The sequence below is a fragment of the Delphinus delphis genome, chromosome 7 (assembly GCF_949987515.2).
Source record: "Delphinus delphis chromosome 7, mDelDel1.2, whole genome shotgun sequence".
NCBI lineage: Eukaryota > Metazoa > Chordata > Mammalia > Artiodactyla > Delphinidae > Delphinus > Delphinus delphis.
Genome location: NC_082689.1, coordinates 39438594 through 39464262, shown reverse-complemented (window position 1 = coordinate 39464262; position 25669 = coordinate 39438594). Strand labels below are relative to the sequence as shown.

The 25669-nt window shown below is 38.4% G+C and overlaps 1 protein-coding gene across 1 annotated transcript in view; it reads left to right on the top strand.

Annotated features, from left to right (window-relative positions):
• The first annotated feature begins 16892 nt into the window (after positions 1-16892).
• Positions 16893-25669, top strand: part of SLC39A10 (solute carrier family 39 member 10) — a 104723-nt gene continuing 95946 nt past the window's right edge. Inside the window, exon 1 of the mRNA XM_060016385.1 lies at positions 16893-16961. The gene's annotated coding sequence lies outside the window, so the exon portion shown is untranslated. The remainder of the gene's footprint in view (positions 16962-25669) is intronic.

The window sequence follows — 25669 nt, the reverse complement described above, 5'->3', positions numbered from 1 at the left end:
CAGCTCAAAGTAATCAATATGCCAAAGTGGCATATTTTGGGATGGCATGTTCTGAATCTCTTCACCTGATAAACTTTTCAAATCAGGAAAAAGGAAACAGCAAAAGAAATCTTTTTAATTCCTACTATGCAATAAATAATTTTGAATCCATAGGTAGTGGTACATATGTATGCTGATGGTTCATAACATCACGGTAATTTGCACAGTAAACACACCACAATCCTTCAGTTAACAGCCTGATAAATAGACTGAGGCTTGTGTGTAATTTAGTCAAAAAATAAGCAATTTGATCAGCAAAGATTTTCAGGCTGATCAGTAAATTGTTAAATCAGTGAGATACTTAAAATTGTAATGAAAAAGATGTACTGCTAGCATGACCTTTTCTCTTTGAATTGATCATTAATCCCAAAATACTTGAATGATGTGATAAGGGAATATATTCAGAAAACCAAGGGACAAAACTGAACACTAAAAAAAGTTTCTTGTTCTAAGCCAATCAATTAGAAGGTCTGATTCGATTTGCCAAACACTTATGAAATGATGAAATGGAATAGTAAGTGAGTGTAAAGTTTGGAAAGACAATAGACGATGGAAATAAATGTAGATAAATTTCCATATAATGTAAAATATGCGCATTAAGGTATTTACAAAGCATGTGAATTTTTATAATGCTGACTTTAAAAGTGGAAGAATCAAAGATAGTACAAACACAAATTGTATAATAAAAAAACTAAGATAAGGTATTTGTGTTTCCTCGGAACTAATATTGAATTTAGAAGATGTGTGACAGTTTTTCAATTCCTGCCTTATATATATTTTCTGCTGGAATTGCTTTGTGCTCTTCAGATTTTTTTTTTTTTTTTTTTACTATGTTGCACCTTAAGATTAGCTGTGCCAAGGGTACAATTTTAAAGGTAAAAGAAAATTACTTACAGGCCCAGATAGATCAATAGGCATTTCGGGTCAGTGCCAACTACGAAGTGTACAGGAGGCGTTTGCTCCCTGGGATGGAAGCTCTGACTCCAGGCTCTTGGAAGGCCTGAAGTGTGAATTAGCTCTGTGGATGCAAACCCTCTTTCAACTTGAAACATCCTCATCTCCCTAATGTAGGAGGCTCATCTCAAGCTTAGATTTTTGAAAACTTCTCTCTTAGAAAATACATGATTTAGAAGGTTAAAACCTTAAGGAGAAACAGTGTTCAGGAAATAGAGGTCAGGCAGAGCCTTACAGAAGCCCTGAGGATTATTCTGCCATCCACAGAACAAAGCAATGACGTGAGCAGACTAAATAAACCTAATATCTGTGACACATCAAATGATAATGGATATTTGTAGGGTTAATTTTTCTTACTGTACCTTACAGTGTGCTCAAAACTGTTCAAGGTCTCAATTCTACTGAGATTCAATGGGGTTGTCTTGTTCTAAATAATATGAATCTTGAGTTTTGTTTTCCAGCTGGTGGTGGTGTATCTTTGGTCCTTGATCCCAATCCTCAAGTAGCTTTGTCATACGATAATTTTAAGAATTAAACAAATTTTAAGTTCTAGATTGTCCTTATTTAACCTACTCCATATAGCCAAGTAAGTACCTATTTCTTAATCCTCTCTAAACCCTATGGTGATCTAGTCTTAAACTCTCTTCTTGTAGCTTCACGCTGATTATTTCATTCAAGTCTCAATTGCCTCTTTCAGGACACCATCAAAATACTCCTCAGAGGCCTGGAATTTCTTCTGCCTCTTAGGTTTTCTTTCTTTTTGCTAATGTGCATCTTCTTCAGCTCAGTTTTCAATTCCCAAACCCCTTTTTCCTCTTTTTAAATTACCATAACCAGGAGTACTTTTCAGTTCTCAATGGCTAACACTGAAATGTTCAGGTTTCAGGAAATAGAATTGAGAAATAAAGCTGTTTGTCACAGAATTTCCCCTAAGCGAGCCTCAGGTAGGAGAAGCAGTACCCATCAATAAGAAAATAGCCCACTCAAATTATTGAGGTTTCAAGGACTGAAGGGCAGGTGTGTGAGAGGTGAGCCAGAGGCACAGGCCTCAATGGATACAGAGCCTGAAGGACAACATGGACAGAAATGTTCAGGCCACTTGTCAGCAGGTCCCTGATTACTGCAATACTTGAGCAGACCAAGATGTATTGAATTCCTAAATTCACTGTCTACGAATTCACTGTTGAAATTCCTAAATTTTAAACACCTCTATAGAGCTCTGAAATGAAATATTTTTCAGGTCTTGTAGTATTTAGTACCTGACTCTAAAAGCCTTCCAAGAGAGCCAAGGTTAGCATTTCATGTTTTTTTTAAAAATTTAATTTAATTAATTTATTTTTTATACAGCAGGTTCTTATTAGTTATCTGTTTTATACATATTAGTGTATATATGTCAATCTCAATATCCCAATTCAACCCACTCCCCTTCCCCCCTTGGTGTCCATAAGTTTGTTCTCTACATCTGTGTCTCTATTTCTGTCTTGCAAACCGGTTCATCTGTACCATTTTTCTAGATTGCACATATATGCATTAATATACTATATCTGTTTTTCTCTTTCTGACTTACTTCACTCTGTATGACAGTCTCTAGGTCCATCCACATCTCTACAAATGACCCAATTTTGTTCCTTTTTATGGCTGAGTAATACTCCACTGTATATATGTACCACATCTGCTTTATCCATTCATCTGTCGATGGGCATTTAGGTTGCTTCCATGACCTGGCTATTGTAAATAGTGCTGCAATGAACATTGGGGTGCATGTGTCTTTTTGAATTATGGTTTTCTCTGGGTATATGCCCAGTAGTGGGATAGCTGTGTCATATGGTAATTCTATTTTTAGTTTTTTAAGGAACCTCCATAGTGTTCTCCATAGTGGCTGTATCAGTTTACATTCCCACCAACAGTGCAGGAGGGTTCCCTTTTCTCCACACCCTCTCCAGCATTTGTTGTCTGTAGATTTTCTGATGATGCCCATTCTAACCAGTGTGCGGTGATACCTCATTGTAGTTTTGATTTGCATTTCTCCAATAATTAGTGATGTTGAGTAGCTTTTCATGTGCCTCTTGGCAATCTGTATGTCTTTGGAGAAATGTCTATTTAGATCTTCTGCCCATTTATTGATTGGGTTGTTTGTTTTTTTGATATTGAGCTGCATGATCTGTTTATATATTTTGGAGATTAATCCTTTGTCCATTGATTCGTTTGCAAATATTTTCTCCCATTCTGAGGGTTGTCTTTTCATCTTGTTTATAGTTTTCTGTGCAAAAGCTTTTAAGTTTCATTAAGTCCCATTTGTTTATTTTTGTTTTTATTTCCATTACTCTAGGAGGTGGGTCAAAAAGGATCTTGCTGTGATTTATGGCAAAGAGTGTTCTTCCTATGCTTTCCTCTGAGAGTTTTATAGTGTCCGGTCTTACATTTAGGTCTTTAATCCATTTTGAGATTATTTTTATGTATGGTGGGGGTGTTCTAATTTCATTCTTTTACATGTAGCTGTCCAGTTTTCCCAGTACCACTTATTGAAGAGACTGTCTTTTCTCCATTGTATATCCTTGCCTGCTTTGTCATAGATTAGTTGACCATAGGTGCATAGGTTGGTTTATCTCTGGGCTTTCTATCCTGCTCCATTGATCTATATTTCTACTTTTGTGCCAGTACCATATTGTCTTGATTACTGTAGCTTCGTAGTATAGTCTGAAGTCAAGGAGTCTGATTCCTCCAGCTCCATTTTTTTCCCTCAAGTTTGCTTTGGCAATTCCGGGTCTTTTGTATCTCCATTACAAATTTTAAGGTTTTTTGCTCTAGTTCTGTAAAAAATGCCATTGGTAGATAGAGATTGCACTGAATCTGTAGATTGCTTCAGGTAGTATAGTCATTTTCAATATTGATTCTTCCAATCCAAGAACATGGTATATCTCTCCATCTGTTTGTGTTCATCTTTGATTTCTTTCATCAGTGTCTTATAGTTTTCTGAGTACAGATCTTTTACCTCCTTAGGTAGGTTTATTCCTAGGTATTTTATTCTTTTTGTTGAAATGGTAAATGGGATTGTTTCCTTAATTTCTCTTTCTGATCTTTTATTGTTAGTGTATAAGAATGCAAAAGATTTCTGTGCGTTCATTTTGTATCCTGCAACTTTATCAAATTCATTGATTAGCTCTAGTAGTTTTCTGGTGGCACCTTTAGGATTATCTATGTATAGTATCATGTCACCTGCAAACAGTGACAGTTTTATGTCTTCTTTTCCGATTTGTATTCCTTTTATTTCTTTTTCTTCTCTGATCACTGTGGCTAGGACTTCCAAAACTATGTTGAATAATAGTAGCGAGAGTGGACATCCTTGTCTTGTTCCTGATCTTAGAGGAAATGCTTTCAGTTTTTCACCATTGAGAATGATGTTTGCTGTGGGTTTGTCATATATCGCCTTTATTATATTGAGGCAGCTTTTTCTTATAATAAATTAAACATGAACCCTGGCCCAGAAATTAACTGTTTCTGGCTTAACATCTTTTTGGCCAAATGCTTTGATTTCTTAGTTACCAGACATTTCTAGATGTGCTAAATGAAGATTTGGAGTCTGGGGGGATGGGAGAAGTGCATTGTATTGCTTTTGACTAAAAATCTGGTTTGTATACAAATAAAACCGAAACTCGGAGCTGCTGTACCTAGTCAGATTCCAAGGTCTTCTCAAGGTGAAATAGCAACGTCCCAAAGTGTGTCATTGGTGGCATTTGTAAAGCTGTGAGGTGGGGTGCTCCATGTTGTAAAACATGACTCTAGACTTGTAACCATACCCATCATGTTAAAAAAAGGAAAAGGTATGAAAAACTGAAAAGCCAAATCGAAACTACCATCCAAAGCAAAATGCTGATGCCAGGATTTTGGCAGGGTTTCTTTACTTGACTACAATCATTTCAAGGGAAATGTAGCCTCTTTCCCCAATCTCATCTTTTCAAAGAAGCAAACTGAGGCAGAAGAATTAGCCCTGATCTTCCTCCTGTTAGGACTCAAAGTGCAGGAGGGAGCTGTGTAATAAAGTATATAGGATGAAACTCTTGTTTCTGTTTTCCAGAAGCTAATCTGAGGGTTGTCATGGTAACTCACCAGGGTATAAGACTATTGTCAGCTTCAGGGTACAATTTTGGGCTACATACTTAAAAGAGGATATCAAGTGCGTGCATTAAAAGAGTTAGAGAAAAATCTTTTAGAAGTGGATTGAAACTGATTTCAGATTTTGGTTTGGACTTTTGAGACAGTCGGTGCCTTGGGAGAAAACAACAGAAATATCTTGCTATAAAAGTCTTGCTAAATCTTGCTAAAAGTTTGGTGGGGTGAGGGGGGAGCAGAGGAGAAGATAAGATTCACACCAGGTAGTAGGACTAAAAGAAAGAATCTGAAAGTCAAAAATAGCTCGAGGCACTTGGTAATTTAAATATACACATTCTTATAAATCAAAGATATAAGAGGAATTGTGTTCTGCTTTTAGCTTCTCTGTTGTCATCTTGGTGTTACTTATGGAAGATTCCATTTCAGTGGATTTTATCCTATATTCTTTTCATTGTGAAATCGTTGCTCTTATGTATTAATAACTTTATTCAGCTTTTCCCCTTTTCACAGAAAATCATAAATGAAACAGATTCTCTTTGCAGCAGTGTATTTTCAGAACAATTATTCCTGGTGAAGCTATTTAACTATATGGAATTCTACAACTAAATTTTTATTTAATTTTTTGAGTATGGTAGTATCGAAGCCTCCCTCTTTGGTTTCTCAGATTCAAGTACCATATCCTTGGAGGAACAGGGCTGTGTACAAACCAGCATTGCCTTTCTGGAGCGTTAGCTTTACTAGAAAATTTAGGGTAAAACAGATTATGGGATAGAATGCCAAATTCACAACAACATTTAAGACAGAACTAGAAACAAATTTCCATTTTGAGGCTGGACAGCTTTGCACACCCTGCACTTCCCACACCTGCCCTGTGATTCTCACTGTTAATACTTTTGGGAAAAATTTGAGAAGTCACCATTCAAGCAGTCAGTCTCTTGGGGAAGCCTGAGGACAAATCTAAACAGTGCAATGTGCCAGTAGCCCTAAATTATTATTTAATTATTTACACTTGGTTTGGGGCCTTGTGATTTGTCCTTTTATAGCAGTCACAAGGTGGAGTGTGGCTTAGTGTGACTTTAAGCCAGAGGTCAACAATCTACTCCCCAAATGCTGAATCAGGTCCCACCACCTGTTGTTCTACAGTCCACAGGCTCAGAATGGTTTTTATATTTTTCCATGGTTAAAAAAATCAAAATATTTCATGATATGTGAAAGTTATATGAAATTCAAATTTCAGGCGTAAAGTTTTTATTGGAATACAGCCACATTCCTTCACTTATGCATTGTCTGGGGCTACTTTCTTGCCATAAGGGCAGAGTTCAGTAGGTGCCACAGAGACCATATGGCCCGCAAAGCCTACAATATTCACTATCTGGTCCTTTCAGAAAATCTTAGCGAACCCTTAATGTAAGTCATGATCTTTACCGCTGCCAAGTTGCAGCCTGGGTTATCTAACCATAAAACATCAATCAAATTATATTAATATACTCCACTAATGAGAGCTGTTCTGATAAGAGTTACTTGTCCTGCTAAAGAAGCCTGAAAGTGCAGAGACCAGATTTCTCAATGGTAACCAAGAAGATAAGATACACAAAGAGAATACAAGAGATATTGTTACACTTCTAAGTAATCTCTTCCAAAGGAAATGAAAAACTTTACAATGCTATTTGCTGTTAGGTTTCCTTTTTCATATCAGAAACCAAAATGCCCTAGTTTCAACCCCGTGGAAACGGTGGAGACACTCCCACTTGATCAGCGATTTTCTTTCTGAGGAATTAATGATCAGTGTGTGCAAGTTCAAACTCTGACCTTATTTGTCGAATTGTCACGTTGATTGTGCTGGAAAAATGACAAAAGGAAGGAAGCATTTAGATATATGTCTTCTGAGACTTCATTCATCTTTGATTAGCTGAAGAAGCCATAAGAAAAGCTTTCTGGACAGATAACCAGCTTGCAGAAAGATATTCTTTTGAATTAAAAAGCTAGTTGTGATTTGTGATTCTCTTTTAGCCAAGTCTCCTGTCTAACTCTAAAGTCTGGAGACTGTAGTACTTTTTCTTGGGTCTTAGCCAATCTTCTAAAAAAGAAAACAGAACAACTGGATAAACAATTGTATCATTGCCTTATTGGAGTGCTTCTCAGTTTTCCTGCCCATGCACATACTGGGTGATGTTCATGTATTGTGTGCTCAAGGTGATACATAATCCCAGGATCTGACTCTTGCAAACGCTTGTTTCACACTCAGGCTTATAGAATACAAGAGAGTATATGGAAAGTTATCAATCCACTCATGTATATTTTAAATAAATCTCAGTACATTTATGCCAGTTTTAGGACTTGTGAACAGCACATTTGTTGAGACACATCTCACACAAATGAGTCACAAGACCTCAGTTGAATGAGAACTATTTAACCGAGGCAATATACCCAAAACACTGGATGCCTTGGCCCTATAGCCTCGGGAGAGCATTCTCAGGGCAGCAACCTGGATAGCAGTGGAGCTGGTCTCAGCATCGGCGTCACGGTACTTGTGTGAGATGAGGCTCCCAGAAGTCGAGCTTGAACTGCCTCGTACAGCCCACATTTGGCTCCGCCCCTGGGACGCCTTTCCTCTTTCGAATTCGTTGCCCATCAGTGCAGTGGGCTGCTCAGTCCTACTGGACTCAGGTACAGATAAGGGCTCAACCCTCATCTCTATGGCATTCCCCACAAGCTGCCAAAGGTTCTCAGAATCCTCACAAACTGCTAGGAGAAAGGCTTTGTGACATCAGGATGACTTATTTCTGTGCATGCTCTCCAGAATTTTCAAGAATGGACTCATTTTCTTTAGACATAAAGGACGCTTTTCAAGGTCATACCTTCTCAGAATCTTTTGCCCTTAAGTATTTAGGACAGCAGGTACTTCAGGCATGAGCAGCCTCCAAAATTGTTCGGTGTGAAAAAAAATCATTTCGCACATCGTGCCTTCCTTTAATGAGTTTAAGAAATGGAGGGGAAAGTTCTGGTACAGTGAATTTAGGTTAAGAGGATTCCTAGTTTTAAGGAGAAAATGAAACCTCTTCAGTCAATACACTGGCTTTTAGATTTCCTCTGTTTCCTTTCACAGCAGCCTGTGGCTTCATCAGATGTGAGTAGCAGAACTGATCCAGCAGATCAGCGGGGGAGTGCCAGGCAGCAGTAATGTGGCACCAGGCAAGTTAGGATAATTGTGAATCTGCGGGGAATCTTCATTCCTTAGAGAGTTGCAGGTCTAATTGCCAAAAACAGGGGCACGTCCCTAGTCCTGAAGTGGAAGAAACAAAGTCATTTGAATATGAATATGGTGGCTGCAGTGTGTTCTGCAGAAGCAAGAAGTCTGCTCTGAATATAATAAGGCTTGTTGTAAAATCCAAGATTTAATTAATATCAGATCTCTAGATAATATATTCATACAATATACAACTTAATTTCTGGAAATGGCCTACACTGCTTGGCGGCCACAAACTCGACACTAAGGCTGCCCACAGAGCCCTGTCCATCAGGTTTGACTTTTCTACTTGTGCCCCCTGATCAAGAGATAAAGCTTTTTCTTTCTAGAAATAAACAGTTCTTACTTTCTGACTTTGAACAATATCCTTTCTCTGTTTATTTTCTCTTTTTACTGTCTTAAATGCTTTATAACAAAGTCATTTTTTCCTCATTTTTCATTTTTTGTTTGCTTTTCCCACTTTACTTAGTAATTGTGTTACTTCAATTTAAAATATGAATATGCTGATGTTTTCAAACATCCTCTTTCAAAAGAAGAGATAGGGTTTGATAGATTTTCCTAGTGTCAGAAATCCATTTAGCAATATGTTGAAAAAAAAATGTACCATTGATTAGACTGGATTTTTCATGTCATTCTTATAGTTTCTAATTTTTACAGCTTTATTGAAGTACAAACTACATACAATAAAATCCAATAATTTTAAGTGTATATTTAGAAGAGTTCTGATAAATGTATAAAGCCCTGTAACCACTACCAAAATCGACATAGAGAACACTTTCATCACCCCAAAGACTTCCTTCCTGGCCCTCTGCAGTAAATCCTCTTTTCCTACTCCCTCCCCCAGCCCCTGAAGGGCCACTCATCTCCCTGTCACTACAGTCTGCCTTTTTAGAATTTTGTATAAATTGAATTATATTGCATTATGCTATTGACTCCGCTTTCCTTCACTCAGCTTAATGCTTTTGAGATTTGTCCACATCCAGTAGCTTGTTCCTTTTTATCGTTACATGTATCAGTAGTTTATCCCTTTGGTGAAATGGTTTTCCACTGGATGGGTCTACCACAGTTTGCTTATCAGTTTACCAGTTGATGGGCATTTGGATTGTTTTCGATTTGGGGCTATTACAAAGAAGTTTCTACAAACATTTCCATACAAGTCTTTTCGTGGATACAAGTTTTTGTTTCCCTTGGATAGATACCTGTCAGTGAGATTACTGGGTCATATGGTAAATAAATGTATGTTTAACTTTTTAAGGAACTTCAATTTTCCAAAGTGACTCTACCATTTTGCATCCCCCTAGCAATATATAAGAGCTGTGGTTATTCTACATAATTACCAAAACTTGGAATTAGCAATCTTTTTCACTTGAGTCATTATAGTGGTAATTTATGTGATTTTAATATGCATTTCCCTAATGAATAATGATGTTTACTTTATCTGAAAAGATCTTTGGATTCATTGATTTTTCTCTTTCTGTTGTCCCTTTGCTGATTCACTGATTTCTACTTTTATCTTTTCTCTTCCTTCTGTGTACGTTGGTTTAATGTGGCCTTCTCTTTAATTCTTTTTTTTTTTTTTTTTTTTTTTTTTGCGGTATGCGGGCCTCTCACTGTTGTGGCCTCTCCCTTTGCGGAGCCCAGGCTCTGGACGCGCAGGCTCAGCGGCCATGGCTCACGGGCCCAGCCGCTCCACGGCATGTGGGATCTTCCCAGACCGGGGCACGAACCCGCGTCCCCTGCATCGGCAGGCGGACTCTCAACCACTGCGCCACCAGGGAAGCCCCCTTAATTCTTAATTTGATTGCTTAATGTGAAAGCTTTAGATCTTTCTTCTCTTCTGTATAAACATATAGCATTGTAAATTTCTCACCAAACACTGCTTTAGCTGCATCACATAAATTTTGCTGTGTTGTGTTTTTATTTTTACTCACTTCAAAGTATTTTCTTTTTACCATGTGTTATTTAGAAGTACATTGCTTAATCCAGATATTTGAGGATTTTCCATGTATCTAGAAAATTGATTCTTATTTCCTTCCATTATAGTCAGAGTCATATGTTTTTAATTTTCAATTCTTTTAAATTTATTGAGATTTATTTTAGGCCCAAATCTGATGTATTTTCTTGAATGTTCCACATACAGTGAAAAAAAAAACCTGTGAGTTCTGCTCTTTCTAGGTGGAGTGCTCTATATGTGTCAATTAGGTCAAGGTGGTGATAGCACTGATTTTGTTTACTACTGCATCCCAAGTGCCTAGAACTGTCGGTTCTCTAAACATATTTGTTGTATGAATGAATAAACAAGTGAATACATGATCTATATCATGACTATAATTATTATTTTTATCCTCCACTCAGAATTCTAAATATGGGGCTGGCTGCAGAATAATCTCAAATCTTAACTAGTGCCTCAATCTCAATGGCATCCAAACAATCTCATATGAGCAGTAAGTTGAAAGGCCATTCAGATCTCATTTTCTCCCTTTTATGTCATTTCTAAATCTATCACTGCAGGGTTTACTGCATATCCCTGGTTATTTAAACTTCAAGAGATTGCTGATCATTTCCTTCTAGATGTAAAATACCTTTCAATAATGTTCTGAAAGGAAACATCCAGAAGAAAAGACATTAAATATATTTAAGGAGAGTCAGCACATATTTGATTTCAGGCTGGACTGCTGAGGATGGTGGGGGGGTGGCAGAAGGAAGGGAGTTGATGGCACTGAAATTTTTATATCATAAGTACATTCTTTAGAGATTGCAAATTTTTTAAAAATTAATTAATTAATTATTTTTTTTTTGGCTGTGTTGGGTCTTTGTTGCTGCGCGCGGGCTTTCTCTAGTTGCAGCGAGTGGGGGCCAGTCTTGTTGCGGTGCACGGGCTTCTCACTGCGGTGGCTTCTCTTGTTGCGGAGCACGGGCTCTAGGCATGTGGGCTTCAGTAGTTGTGGCTCACGGGCTCTAGAGCGCAGGCTTAGTAGTTGTGGCGCAAGGACTTAGTTGTTCCGCGGCATGTGGGATCTTCCTGGACCAGAACTCGAACCTGTGTACCCTGCATTTGGCAGGCGGATTCTTAACCACTGCACCACCTGGGAAGTCCTGATTGCAAATTTTTTATTGTACTCTTTCTTTACAAAGCTTTTCTTTCTTTGCCTGACCCTTTTAAACGAGATATTAGTCATGTTTGTGGTCCAGGAATAAAACTTGTAGTACCTGCAGTCAAGATGATCAGTCTTTTTAGAGTAGCCTCACCATTCCCCCCAAAAGTTATATTTCATATTTATTTCTTTTCAAAATTCAGGCCAATCAACATTAATTTTATTCTGAGACTTTTACAATATCCTTGAAATCACTGTAGATATACTAGATGCCAGAAAGCCACGATTTCTGGATTGGAATTGTAACTGCTTTGTCATTGTGAAGCCTATTAACTAGAGTTATAGTTTGTGTAGTCTCCAAAAGCGGCGGGAGAGTTATATTTTTCTAAATTAATGCATCTAAATTAACCCACGTAAAATTTGTGCATTATTAATGTCCAGCTTGACTTTCTGTCATTTCAATTCTCTGAGAGACTAATACCTTTTTCTTCTTTTTCTTTTTTGACTCCCTACAAGGAAACCTTGATAGAAATCAAGTCTGTCCAGTTTTGTTAGTTCTTGCCTTAAGTATAAGTGCTATCTTTAAAATCATAGAGCCCTGCTTGCTAGTCTGAGGTATTGTTAATTAGGCCAAAACATGTCTTAGCCTGAGAATTCATCTGCATAATTTTAAGTTTTAATATGTAAGAAAGCTAGTCAAGAGAATACTATGTGTGGGTTTTTCTTTTTTTTTTTGGTTAAACCTGTTGAAACTAATTTAACACAATTCTTTGTAAAAATTTTCCTCTACCTCCCTGAGATAGTTTAACTAGATACTGCTGTGAGTATGCAAACATTAACTGGACATTCTCTTGTATTTAGCTCATGGTCTCCTACACTTTCCCCCTCACTATTTCTTCTTTATTACTCCCACAGGTTACTACAACCCAAAAGGGATTCTTTGTGGGCTTGTTTTTTTAGGTAGTCAGGAAGAAAGATTCTGCTCTGGTATGAAGGAGAATTATTCCAAATCCAAAAAGAACTGCTCTGTTCTGAGAGCCTGAGAGGGAGGCCATTAGTCACAGCTCTGGGGACCGACACTGCCCCACTGAGGAAGAAGTGGGTTGAGTGGGGACTTAGGCAACAGGCGCCCAAGCTACCATTCCCCAGGCTGCCACGGCACCCGGTGCTCCACTCAGCCAGAAAGCCAGCACGGACCCTGATCCCTCTGATGCCAAGAGGAGGAAAAACATGCTTCCTCTGAAAAGTGGGTTATAAATCATGGTGCAAGTCTATAGTAATATGGGTCCTCTTTGTCACCTATACATAGGAATTCAGTTGGGACGTTCTGGGATGGTACCTTGAGTCCCTAGTGCCATCCTGCTTTTGAAAGACCTTTCACTTTTGAGTGTGCTTTCATTCTGAGGCTGCACAGTGCCACTGACTCATTCTGGCTTTAAGTGGAAAAGGCACCCCTCCCTAAAAGGCAGGTGAATGCAGCCCTGTGCAGGGCACTCTGCTTGCCCAGTGTCCTTTGTAGTAACAGCCTGCACAAGTGTGTATGTGGCTGCCCTGTAGTTACATCTATGACCATTACCCGAGGGTCATTCTTGGCAGGAAATAGTCTGTCCTGGATGTCTCTTGAGATCATCTCTGAATTGTGATAGTCAGCAATTACAGGAAAGTTACAGGACAGATAAATCTGGCAATTATCACAAGCACCTCAGAGAAAGGCCATAATGTGTGGAAACCATGTCTGCTCTTTCTTTGGCCTTTCAGCTTAAATTTCCCTTCCTCAGAGAGGTCTTCCTCTATAGACACATCTAAAGGAGAGTCTCATGTTTTTTCTTCTTACAAGTGACAGTTACTGGATTTGTGTGTTTGTCTTATTACCTATGTTTTCAACTCTCTCCATGAGGTGTTCACAAATATACCCCCAACACAAAGCTACTACTTGACACAGAATTGGCCTTTAGTAAATACCCCTTGAATGAAGAAATGTCTTTGGCAACCTCTGACAATGGCAAAGATGGGAGGTATGAAGGTGATCTAAAAGAACAAGAGAACAGAGAGTGAACAGCAGCTCTTTTTTTTTTACACCAAAACTGTTTTATTTTTTATCCTCTTGTGCAGATTTGTTTATTCAGATTTTTTTAACATCTTTATTGGAGTATAATTGCTTTACAATGGTGTGTTAGTTTCTGCTTTATAACAAAGTGAATCAGCTATACATATACATATATCCCCGTATCTCTTCCCTCTTGCGTCTCCCTCCCTCCCACCCTCCCTATTCCACCCCTCTAGGTGGTCGCAAAGCACCGAGCTGATCTACCTGTGCTATGTGGCTGCTTCCCACTAGCTATCTATTTTACATTTGGTAGTGAATATATGTCCATGCCACTCTCTCACTTTGTCCCAGCTTACCCTTACCCCTCCCCGTGTCCTCAAGTCCATTCTCTAGTAGGTCTGTGTCTTTATTCCCATTCCTGCCTCTAGGTTCTTCAGGACCATTTTTTTTTTTTTTAGATTCCATATATATGTGTTAGCATACAGTATTTCTTTTCCTCTTTCTGACTTACTTCACTCTGTATGACAGAGTCTAGGTCCATCCACCTCACTACAAATAACTCAATTTCTTTTTATGACTGAGTAATATTCCATTGTATATATGTGCCACATCTTCTTTATCCATTCATCTGTCAGTGGACACTTAGGTTGCTTCCACGTCCTGGCTATTGCAAACAGAGCTGTAATGAACATTGTGGTACATGACTCTTTTTGAATTATGGTTTTCTCAGGGTATATGCCCAGTAGTGGGATTGCTAGGTCATATGGTAGTTCTAATTTTAGTTTTTTAAGGAACTTCCATACTGTTCTCCATAGTGGCTGTATCAATTTACATTCCCACCAACAGTGCAAGAAGGTTCCCTTTTCTCCACATACTCTCCAGCATTTATTGTTTGTAGATTTTTTGATGATGACCACTCTGACTGGTGTGAGGTGATAGCTCATTTGCATGAACAGCAGCTCTTGATCAGAGGGATACAATCTATTGGATATCCCGTACTCCAGGGGCTTTTCTTGACTCTTCTACCTTTTTACAGATAAGAGATGCTGAGCAGCTGATGTTTCATTGTTTGTTTTTAGCTGACATCCACTGAGAATGCCAGGCACTGTGCTAAGTGCTTTATTTACATATATTATATCATCCGACCTGCACAACAAGTACCTTACATGTAAGTACCTTACAAGTACTTACATGATTGGACATGTGAACGCACATTTGCATCTTTGAAAGTTCGCAATTTGAAGGTTTGTATGCAGGGGACTTCCTGTATAACATTTCAATATATGCATATTGCACTATAACTTTTAAAATTCATTATTCAAACATGTGTGAAGGCCTAGGTGACAGGGAAGAAATAAAGGTAAGTCAGTCGACACCAAGAGGTTAAAAATCTAACTGTGATTATTTAAAACAAGACCCAGATATAATGGAATCTTTTGATCTTCTGTTTCAAATCCTAATACCCAGCTTCCCTTCATTAACCAATCTGACATACGGACCTCCTACCCACAGGACCTGAGCTTCTATTCCTCTGTGTCCTGGTGATGGTTTGGTAGCTTAGCTTGCACGTGAAGAGAACACAGGCACAGGGTAGGGGACAGAGGAGCACTGAGGGGTAATCCATTCCCCTCCTCCTTCTCTGCCTCCCTGGCCCCAGCAAATGAGAAAATTCAGGCAACTCAGTCTGTGACTTTTCCAGGTCTGAATGTGGGGTAACATGCAGACATATATGATTCACCAATTTTTTTACAATCTTGTGTACTACAAAGATATGGCTGAAGACAAACTCAAGTTTAACCTGCATTTTATTTTGTAAATGTTTTGTAAAGTTGTACTTAATTTTTTTTTTTTTTTTGGCTGCCTTGCATGCAGCGTGCAGGATCTTAGTTCCCCGGGCCCATGGCATTGAAAGCACGGAGTCCTCACCACTGGACCGTCAGGGAATTGCCATACTTCATGTATTTTAATTCCCCTTGGTTATTATCCATGCTAGGCAGAAAGTATTTAAAATCGCAAAAACACTCCTGTCTGCACCTTGAGGCCTACACCACCAAACATTAAGAATGGTTCATCTAAAAAAAAAAAAAAAAAAAAAAAAGAATGGTTCATCTTTTAGGAAAACAATGGGAAAAAACATAGAGCTCTTTCAGGAAAAAAAAAAATGAAAATTGCTTATGCTGCAATTTGAAGTCAACCATGCTACTCTTCTTTAGGTTGTTTTTGGTCACTATACCTTAATTGTGTGCAGTCAAGATGAAGATGTCATTGGAGATAAATGTTTTCTACATGATCCTGAGCAAGACCAAGCAATTTATTTCAATTCAGCAAACATTTTTCACAAGTCTAGGACCAGGCTAGCCGCTATAGGCAGAGAGTATAAAGAGTAGTAGAATCTTAATAGGAAATGACTGTGTTATAGAGTAGAACAATTATGTAAACGAGAGAGGAGATTGCAGCTGGTGAGGGTGTGGGTGTGGGAGGAGAATATGGTAGAGCTGGTGCTAGGAATTGGTGTACAATATCATTTCAATTAAGAATTCCTCCAGACCATGACCTCCTCGAAGGCAGCAGGCAGGACTGTATCAAGGGTCACTGGTTTCTGTTTGGGGCATTACTTCTCTCCCACTCATGCTTCTCCCTTCCAGCCCCACTTCCCTCACCAAAAGAAGAGATCAATGCAAGGGAAAATTCTTTCTCTTCAAATGCAAAATGTATTATTTGGCTGAGGGCCAATAATGTAGACAAACCATCCACAAAATATAGTGAAGGTAAGGGCATAATTCACGCTATGAGAAAGTGATACAAACCTTTTGAGATTTCAAAGAATCATTCACAGGACTAAAAAAGGAGGGGGAGCAAGTAAAGCAGAAAAGCCAGGATATGTGTGTTGCCAGTTTAGTACAGTCATGGTGTTATAAAAGGATCCACCCAGATGACCTTGTTTTATTTATTTAATCAGTTAATCACACTCTCTCTGAAACTTTTGGACACAAGTGCAGAAATAAAGGTATTCATGAAGTCAGACTTGCATTTGCCAGGAAGTAGTAAAGAATGTCAATTTAGTCTCTGCTACCTGGGCAAGTCCTAAGGGGAAGATGAGCTCATGAATGCGTACACAGATCATTACAAGGCTGAATTAAAGTACATTAAATATGAAAGTCGGATATGAACCCCTGAGGGTTATACAACATAAAAAGAATAGTTGAAGAACGACCTGAAGCTTTAAAAGGGGGAAGAGTTACTACTCGCTCTTCAAGGAAACACATATAAAGCTTAGGATTTGAAAACCGTAGTTCTCCAGCTGATCTAAATGAATGTAAATTGAGGGGGAGGGCCTTCCTTTATCCTTCCTTTTGTGGTCTCCACAGGCTCTGGACCCAACCGGACCCTATAACTCTTACCTGAATTGGATAGAGCTGAAATAAAGAGGTAAACATCCTAAATCATCCACTGAAACCTTCTTGAAAGGGTAAGTTTGATTTATTTACCAATTTTTAAAAATGATATAGTTACTTAGCAAAGTATATGCCGTCGGCTAAAACGTTGAACATTTATTTTAATATTTCATTTTTGGGTAACACTGTCTTCGGTATGCCCCTCCCCCAGCCCACCAGAAGTGTCACATTCAGGGAGTGTGCTGTGCTATAAACCTTCGGCATATTAATGAATTGGTGTCACTAGGGGACTCAATGGGGACCAAAAGTTTAAACTTTAAAGACTTTAAAATAGAATAAAATGGCTGCCAATTAAAATGAAGAAACATGAAAATTCATACAAAGGAATAGGAAAAAAATGTGAATTAAAGTCAAGATAATGCCGAGACTATGGAAAGCATTAAAAAACGGAGAAGTAGGAATAGGAAGGAGAGTTATGTGCAAAGACAGATTAAAGAACCATAATGTGGACAGGGGATTTTTTTTTTTTTATGCAGGAGTCAGTTGAAGATTCTCAAAAATAATCCGAAGTGATTGAAAAGAGGTATTTGGTCCAAAAACATGAACTAATATAGACTTTTTTTTAAATTGAAGTATAGTTGATTTACGACGTTGTGTTAATTTCTGCTGTATAGCAAAGTGATTCAGTTATACATATATATATTCACATTTTTTTTCATATTCTTTTCCATTATGGTTTATCACAGGATATTGGATACAGTTCCTTGTGCTATACAGTAGGACTTTGTTGTTTAGCCATCCTATATATAATAGTTTGCATCTGCTAACCCCGAACTCCCCACTCCATCCTCCTCATGCCCCCTTCCCCTTGGCAACCACAAGTCTGTTCTCTATAGACATTCTTTTTGACAGGTAATGACTAGGCTAAAAGTTGTGGAGAACCACAAAAGTAAACAGTGAGAGTAAACATTTTGGAATAATGAAGAAAACATTTACACTGCCTAGGTATACATTATTAAAATTTCAGGAATGTCTGCTTACTGTAATAACTAACATGAAAAAAATCAGGAAGACAAAATCTAGAAAGAAAAAAATACTGATTTGTTTCTTATAATCTCAGAAATGGACCTAACCACACATATTTATAGTTAATGGAGATTAAATGATTACTTAAAAGTGAGTTTAGGCTCACAAGCAAATTTATCCTAGAGAATTCTGAAGCCAAAACTCAGCAATCACAAACCTGGAAACCTGGATGATTCTACCTGACAGACCAATGAGCCTCCAATATTGAAAGAAGTCCTTTTATTCTGTGGTATAATTTCAAATTCTTATTTACTCTACATTCAGCAAACTGAGAATCCTACTAGTAAAAAGTAAATAACAAAGCACACCACCTTGGAATTCTGCATGTCTTTGACTGCGAAGAATCTTTAGCAATACTGCAACTAAAGACCCAGGTACAATTCTTTCAATAACAAATTCTGACTTAATTTGAAAGTAAATAAACTAATTTCAGACTATACGTTTCAGAAGGAATAAGGCGTGAAGAATTTAAATCTTGTTCAGTGCTTTTCTTCCACAGAGACAAACGAAAATGAGATGGGGGAGAAAAGTCCTGTAAAGAAAAAGTATTCAGTCAGCTTTTGAGTTCTTTGGTGTAAAGAACTGGTCATCAGAGTGAAATTTTACTAATCATTGGATTCTGGTCTGCTCATTTAGTTTCCATCTTGTGTAAGCAGAACATCATGTGTTTGCATGTTCCTTTATTTGAAGTGATTCCACATTTAGGGTCAGTTATACCTTGAGAGGCTTTGTGCTTGCTTATTATTCCTGGTATAACAGAAATATTAGCCAATGTGCCTTTAAAGCTTAAAAGACCAGCAAATGTAATTCAGTATCTAAGTTTTTAAATTCTTTTGGTTATCTTATTTGGCATTTAACCGACCTTTTTACTAACTTCACTTGTTACTTAAATGAGTAAATTTTATTTTTTCTGCAGGTATTTGAATCCATAATGACAATTTTGTAGATGCTTACACATGCTTTGAGAAAGTGTGTTGTGTGTGTTCATAACTTAAAGAAAATCAGTATCTGTCTCATGTGCGCCAATTTAGAAGAATTCACCTAACACATCGAGGTATTATTCTATGCCACAGAAAAGATGAGTCATCAGCCTCTGCCCTCAAAGACATGACCATCTATTTTAGCTAATTTAATTTACAATTTATGTTCTTTTCATAGGATGAAAGATTAATAAGCTCTGCGTGTACTGAGTAGGCACCTTGCCTGAGCAGTTAGGAGATAAAAGGATTTTGAAGTCAGATGGACCTGGGCTTGAACCCTGGCTGTGCACACTTAAGACTTTTGTTCCTTGGAGGCTGAGATTTCCACTTACAAAATGTGGGTGCTGATTTTTAGCTTACAGAGATGTCAAGAGGGTTAAGTGTGATAATGCATATAAAACACCTGTCACGTAGCTAAGCCCTACATTTTTAGCCTCCCCCGCCCCCGTATATGTTATTTCAATGAAATGCTCAGCTTTAACATTGTCCATAATTTCCTCCATTAATTTTGGTCTAGGATTTTAAAATAATTTCGTAAATGCAACCAGGTTGTAATTGGAGTACTTTGGGAGGTGAATGAGGCGCAATCTAGTTGTTTAAAATTCGAAGACCACATAGGAATGCCGGAGCATGAAGCTCAAAAGCCCAGCCACAACCCTTCACACATCTATCACCCGTCACAGCCTCCGCTGTTAGAAATGATCTGCCAGGGCTGGGAGTGTCCCTAGGGAGAACAACAGGAGAAGAGGATTCATCGTGTTTCTAAAAAACCTGGAGAAAAGTGGTGAAGGAGATACAGATTTGTTTTGCCAGTGTTCTATTTAGAAAAGAAAAAAAAAGGGCACATAAATTACATCGATAGAATTTGACTAGAAATAAATATTGGGACTTCTCACCCTTCTGCCCCCAATTTACCAGATCCATTGTGTAGTTTTTCACGGAGAGAACACAAAGGGAAGTCCTTTCATTCCTAGCCAGCTCTTTGCCCATAGCCCTCCCTCCTTTTCCCATTCTGTTTAATCGAGTTGAACCATAAGGAAAGTAAACTTGAGGCCAAACTTTAATTCTCTACCTGAAACCCAGATAGTCGGTTTCCTCTTTGTCCTACTGGTCGCTCTTTGAAACAATCTCCCTCAAAAGAGAATCAGCGTACTTCCTACAATGATTGGGGAGACAGAAGGGTGTCCCTAATCAAGAAATTCTGAAACTTAACTGAGGTCCTCAAACCCTACTAGTCTGGGGGGGAGACTTTGTCATACTTTAATTCTCCTCTTTCCACATTTCATGCCTAATGATTTAGGGAACGTTAAAAAAGAAAACCCTGGATGAAGGGTTATCTTCCTGTATTTTTTAAAGTGGGACCATCTCTTTCATTTTTGTTGAATCTATTGGTATTTTGGTGGAGGCTTTCTAGCTTGTTTTTCTTCCTCCACTGTGATTTTCTTTTAATTTCATTTAAGAAAATTTAAATTGCAAAATAACGTACACAAAGTGCACAAATCTTAACGTATAGATAGCTCAGTGAATTTTTTTTTTTTCGATACGTGGGCCTCTCACCGCTGTGGCCTCTCCCGCTGTGGAGCACAGGCTCCGGACGCGCAGGCCCAGCGGCCATGGCTCACGAGCCCAGCCGCTCCGCGGCATGTGGGATCCTCCCGGACCGGGGCACGAACCCGTGTCCCCTGCATCGACAGGCAGACTCTCAACCACTGCGCCACTAGGGAAGCCCCCAGATAGCTCAGTGAATTTTTATATATTGCTATACCTGTATACTTCAACCAGAACAAGATCTTAGGATATTTTTAGCACTCATGGAAGGCTCCCTGGTGTCACTTTCCATTCAATTAAGCCCTCCATGGTAAACAGTCTTCTGACTTCTAAATTTTGCCTGATTTTGAACTTCCCATAAATGAAACCATAACTGTGTACTTTTTTGGCATATGGTTTATTTTGAGCAAAATTAAGTCAGTGATATTCATTCATACTGTTCCATATATCAATAATTTTTTCTTTTGTTTTATAGTATTCCATTGTGTGAATATACCACAATATATCTTTCCCTGTTGATGAATATTTGTGTTGTTTCCATTATTTGGCTGTTTTTAGTAAAGCTGCCTTGAACATCTCCGCTGTGGATTCTCAATTTTCTCCAGGCCCCTTCTCTGTAGGATTGTGATGAGTAGAATTGTGGGGACGATTTACATGCACAAGTTAATCTTGCTCCAGGTTCATTCTTCAGATTACTTTGGTACAAGGAAGGAAGGGAGGAAGGGAGGAAGGAGAGAGAAAGAAAGAAAGAAAGAAAAAGAAAGAAAGAGGGAGGGAGGGATGGAGGCAGGAAGGAAGGGAGGAAGAAAGAAAGAGAGAGAAAAGGAAAGAAAGGAAGGGGGAAGGAAGGAAAGAAGGAGGGAAATGTGTAGGCATGTTAGTAAAAAACAAACTCATAATTCTTTGCAATGGCTAAATAAGTAACGCTTCCATGATTACAGACTTCTTTACCTCACTTTTGGAAATAATCCATGCCCTCTTGAAATTACTTAAAGAGCTTTGACATATCCCTTTAAAATGTGATAAAGTCATAGTGTCAAGTGCAAGTTCCAGAGCCAAGTTCACTAGGAAGGTTGGTTGACTTTTGAGTATATTTCCTAAAAGGTTTTTGTTTTTTTAACTTCATGAAGAGTCCAAACAGTTGAACAAATCCCAGAGACTGAGGAAAACAGTGAAATGCAGTTTTAACTATTCACGCTTTATGACGCTCCATTGCTGACTCTTTATCTTTTGATTCCTTATTCCACTTCCCCTAGATTTTTCTGCTTTTGTTGTTACTTAATTTGCTCCCTCAAATGTGAAAAGTCATCAGACATTCAACTTTTCCTTTGAGCCCTAGAATCTACTACGTTAATAAGTTATCTAGACAATTACCTAAACACCATCCCTTTTCAACTTTTATATATAGATCATCTTAGAAACTGGTCAGTTAAAATAATCAGTGCATGGTAAGTAGCAAATTAATTTTCAACAGTTTTTTCTTATTAGAGATTTTCCTTTCTATCATTAAGATTAAGGCTAGTTTTTAATTGTGTGTTCATTTTGGGAATGTTGGCTATTTTTAATTGTGTTCTTGTTTAGTTATGGGGAAATATATTCTTTGTAACATCATCACTCAGTGTTTGAAGTCAGAGTATAGTCATTTTCAATTAAGTTCATGCCAAATGATGATTGAGAGATTGCCTGAGAAATCAAATTATATCAAGCCATAGAACCTCCTAAGAGAAACCACTTGGTACGGTAGAATAAATTGCAAATGATATGAAAATAGTGACAAATGGCTGTGCAAACATGGCAAGCCAAATTCTGGACGTCAATTCTTTAACCAAGAAGTGTTAATCTAAAAACAAACAAACAAAATTTGTCAATCTCAGGGTTTTAACAATCATAGGTAAAAATTTTAAATGTGATTAGAATTTGCCTATGACATTTACCCCCAGCATTTAGGGCTGTATGAGTGGAGCTTCTTTGAGTGTTTTGCCTCACCACTCATGCTGGTAACAGTTTTATTTAAAGACAGAATGGAAAGTATATAGGTCAAAGTTAAGAGAGAAAAGGTTAAGTATTTGTGTTAAAGGCGGTGGCCATAGAACTGCATTAGATGAGTATATGAAAGGCTCGTTCTTTGTTACATTGCTTGGAAGGACATTTTCGAGTCTGCTGTGTCTTCTTTAAAAACCACATTAGCAGCTCCATCTGGGAAAGAGTTCTCTGTCCTAACCAACATTCCAAGGCCAACTAGCCCTTTGTTAGCTCTGTAGTTCTGGGCTCAGAAAGGCTGAAGTGATAAAAATATAAATTGTGATTCTATTAAGGAAAAAATATCTAGCGAGAGCTGGTTTTAAATTCCTGTGATAGTGTTTAGCTTGTTCAAGGTTCGCATTCAACATTTACAATTGGCTCAGTGTTATGGAGGAGAAACCTGTTGATACAGCTCCTTTAAGTGCGATGGGTTTCAAAACAACCCTGCAGATAGCACACATTCCTGTGGTGGGAGTCCGAGGGCGAACCGAAAGCCTTCCCCATTCATTCAAAGAAGGAGAAAGAAACTGAACTTACCTCCCAACAGGTGAAGTTAAGCACGTCCTGTAAGTGGATTGATTTGTTCTATAAATCGAAGTTCTGTTCACAGGGGCCTTAAGAAATATGCTTTCTCACCCGATACCCTTCTATTCCCCCACCTCACCCCGACAGCCCCCAGGCTCACTGCTGGGAAAATATTTATTTCTTCTTCAGAGATGCCTTTCTTCCGCCTTGATTATAGTATTTTTTTTCTTTCTTTTTAGCTCAAAAGGAGAATTTTTCCCCCTTTTCATCCTGCGTGCCTTGTCTGATACATTGTTTCTCTTTTCTTTTGTTACTATGCTCCTGCACATCTTACAAATGTGAGTTTTATATCAAAATAATACAAAATAAATGCATGCTCTAAAATAATAAAGAAATAGTACAGCTCTTCTCAGTGATTATATTCTATGAGCATTTAAACTTTTGAAAGTGCTTAGAAATTTCTTTTTAAAAAAACTTCTTACAGAAAATCATTTTGTGAAGTTTTTTACTTTTGCTCTTATGGATTGTTTATAAAAAATACCTAGTGTGTTTCAGAAATATGCATATTTTAGTGTAGGGAAGGTTCAATAGTTTAAGACTTTAGACTGATTTTTCATTTGCAATTAATCTGTACATTTATCCATAGAGTGGTTTTTATATAATTTTCAGCAGAGGTAGATAAAAACATTACTCAGTGCAACAACTTAAAAAAAAAGAATAACATAAGAGTTGCTGATACTATGCTTTGAAAGCCATGTCCTAGTATTGCCACTTAAAATTTTGGAACTGTTCTCCGACTCTGTAGCAAAGTAGAGGCTTTCTGAGGTGTATCTTTACCTGTTCTGAATTCCTCCCCTTCCCTGTGTTTGGCCCCCCAGTCTCAGTGGTTCTTGATATTCAAAGACAGGCTCCTGAGCTGCTGACAGTGTCTAGTTGGAGCCATGGGCTGCTCTGACTCATCCACACTTTTATCTTCTGAGACCATTCATTTTAGGAGCAGTGACATCAGTTTTCCAGGAGGCTGGCTAACTAAGACTACCACTGAAGGAATGAAGTTAAAGGACTTGGAATAGCACCTGATTCATAGTAGGAGCTCTATAGGCATTCGTTGGACAAAAGTTTTCAACTCTTTCTTTCATGCCAGTTATATTTCTAACCAGGTCATGAGGGAGTGAGTTTTCTTTTTTGTTTGTATTGCAGTTATAACCCTGGCTTTGAAAATATTGTGACTTGACATGGTCCAAATTAAGTAAATAAGTTTTACTCTAGCATTCCAAGCCCTCCAAACTTTCCTAGCTTTATTTTCAACATACCCTTTATTTTATTTTTTAATTAATTTATTTAAATTTTATTTATTTATCTATTTATTTTTGGCTGAGTTGGGTCTTTTGTTGCTGTGCGCTGGCTTTCTCTAGTTGTGGCGAGCGGGGGCTACTCTTTGTTGTGGTGCGCGGGCTTCTCATTGTGGTGGCTTCTTTTGGTGCGGAGCATAGGCTCCAGGTGCGCGGGCTTCAGTAGTTGTGGCACGTGGGCTCTACAGCACAGGCTCAGTAGCTGTGGCGCACAGGCTTAGTTGCTCTGCGGCATGTGGGATCTTCCCAGAGCAGGGCTCGAACCTGTATCCCCTGCATTGGCAGGCGGATTCTTAACCACTGCGCCACCAGGGAAGCCCTCAATATACCCTTTAAATTTTGCTTATGGGAGTCGTGAGGGAGGGCTGCTGAGCTGGTGGTGCTCCAAAATCCCTGCCCACCTCAATGAGAGCAGAGTTGCATATTGAACTTTGCTGCACACACGATATTGTTGACTGGGATGGTTTAGCTGAGTGAGAAAATTTAAGTAAATAGCCAAAATCTGCATTGAAAAACTTCTGCCTTAAAACAATCTAAGCCTTAGACAAACTCCACTAATTCACCATTCCCTCCTTAGCAAGTTGGGAGGACCCAGTCACCTTTTGATGGGTTCTACCTAATTTCAATTACTTGCATTCTTGCCAGCAGTATAATTGGAAAAATTAGAACGTTTACAACTAGTGGGTACGCGTTTCCTCTGGGAAATGCCGATACTACTTAATGAATGGTCACTCCCTTGGAAAAGGACAAAGTTCTCTAGAGCAGAACTTCTCAAACTTGACAGTGTATACAAGATTCACTGGAGATATTTTCACAGTGCAGATTCTGATGCTGTAAATCCGGGTTGGAGCCTGGGGTTCTGCATTTTTAATGAGTCACAGGTGATGAAAATGCAGCTGGTCCACACTGTTCTTACCTGGGCAGTTTTTTAAAACTGTAGCTGCCTGGGTTCCTCCTCCATTTTATCCTCTTATCCCCTTCCTCACCTATGTTTCTAATTGAATCGGCCTGAGTTATTGCCTGAGCATGGGGATTTTTTTTAATCTTCCAGGTGGTGCTAGTATACAGCCAAGCTGAAGAATTTCTAGATCTTGTTTTTAATCAGTTTCTACTTGACAATCCATCACTTACACGCATCACCTGCCCGGCTCCTGTAGGCATTTGATTTTCTGCATTAAAAATACCCCATCCTTTCTTGAAGAAATCACATCAGTCTTTCAAAACCCCTTTTCAAATATTACTGCATTTTTCAGATACATAATACATTAA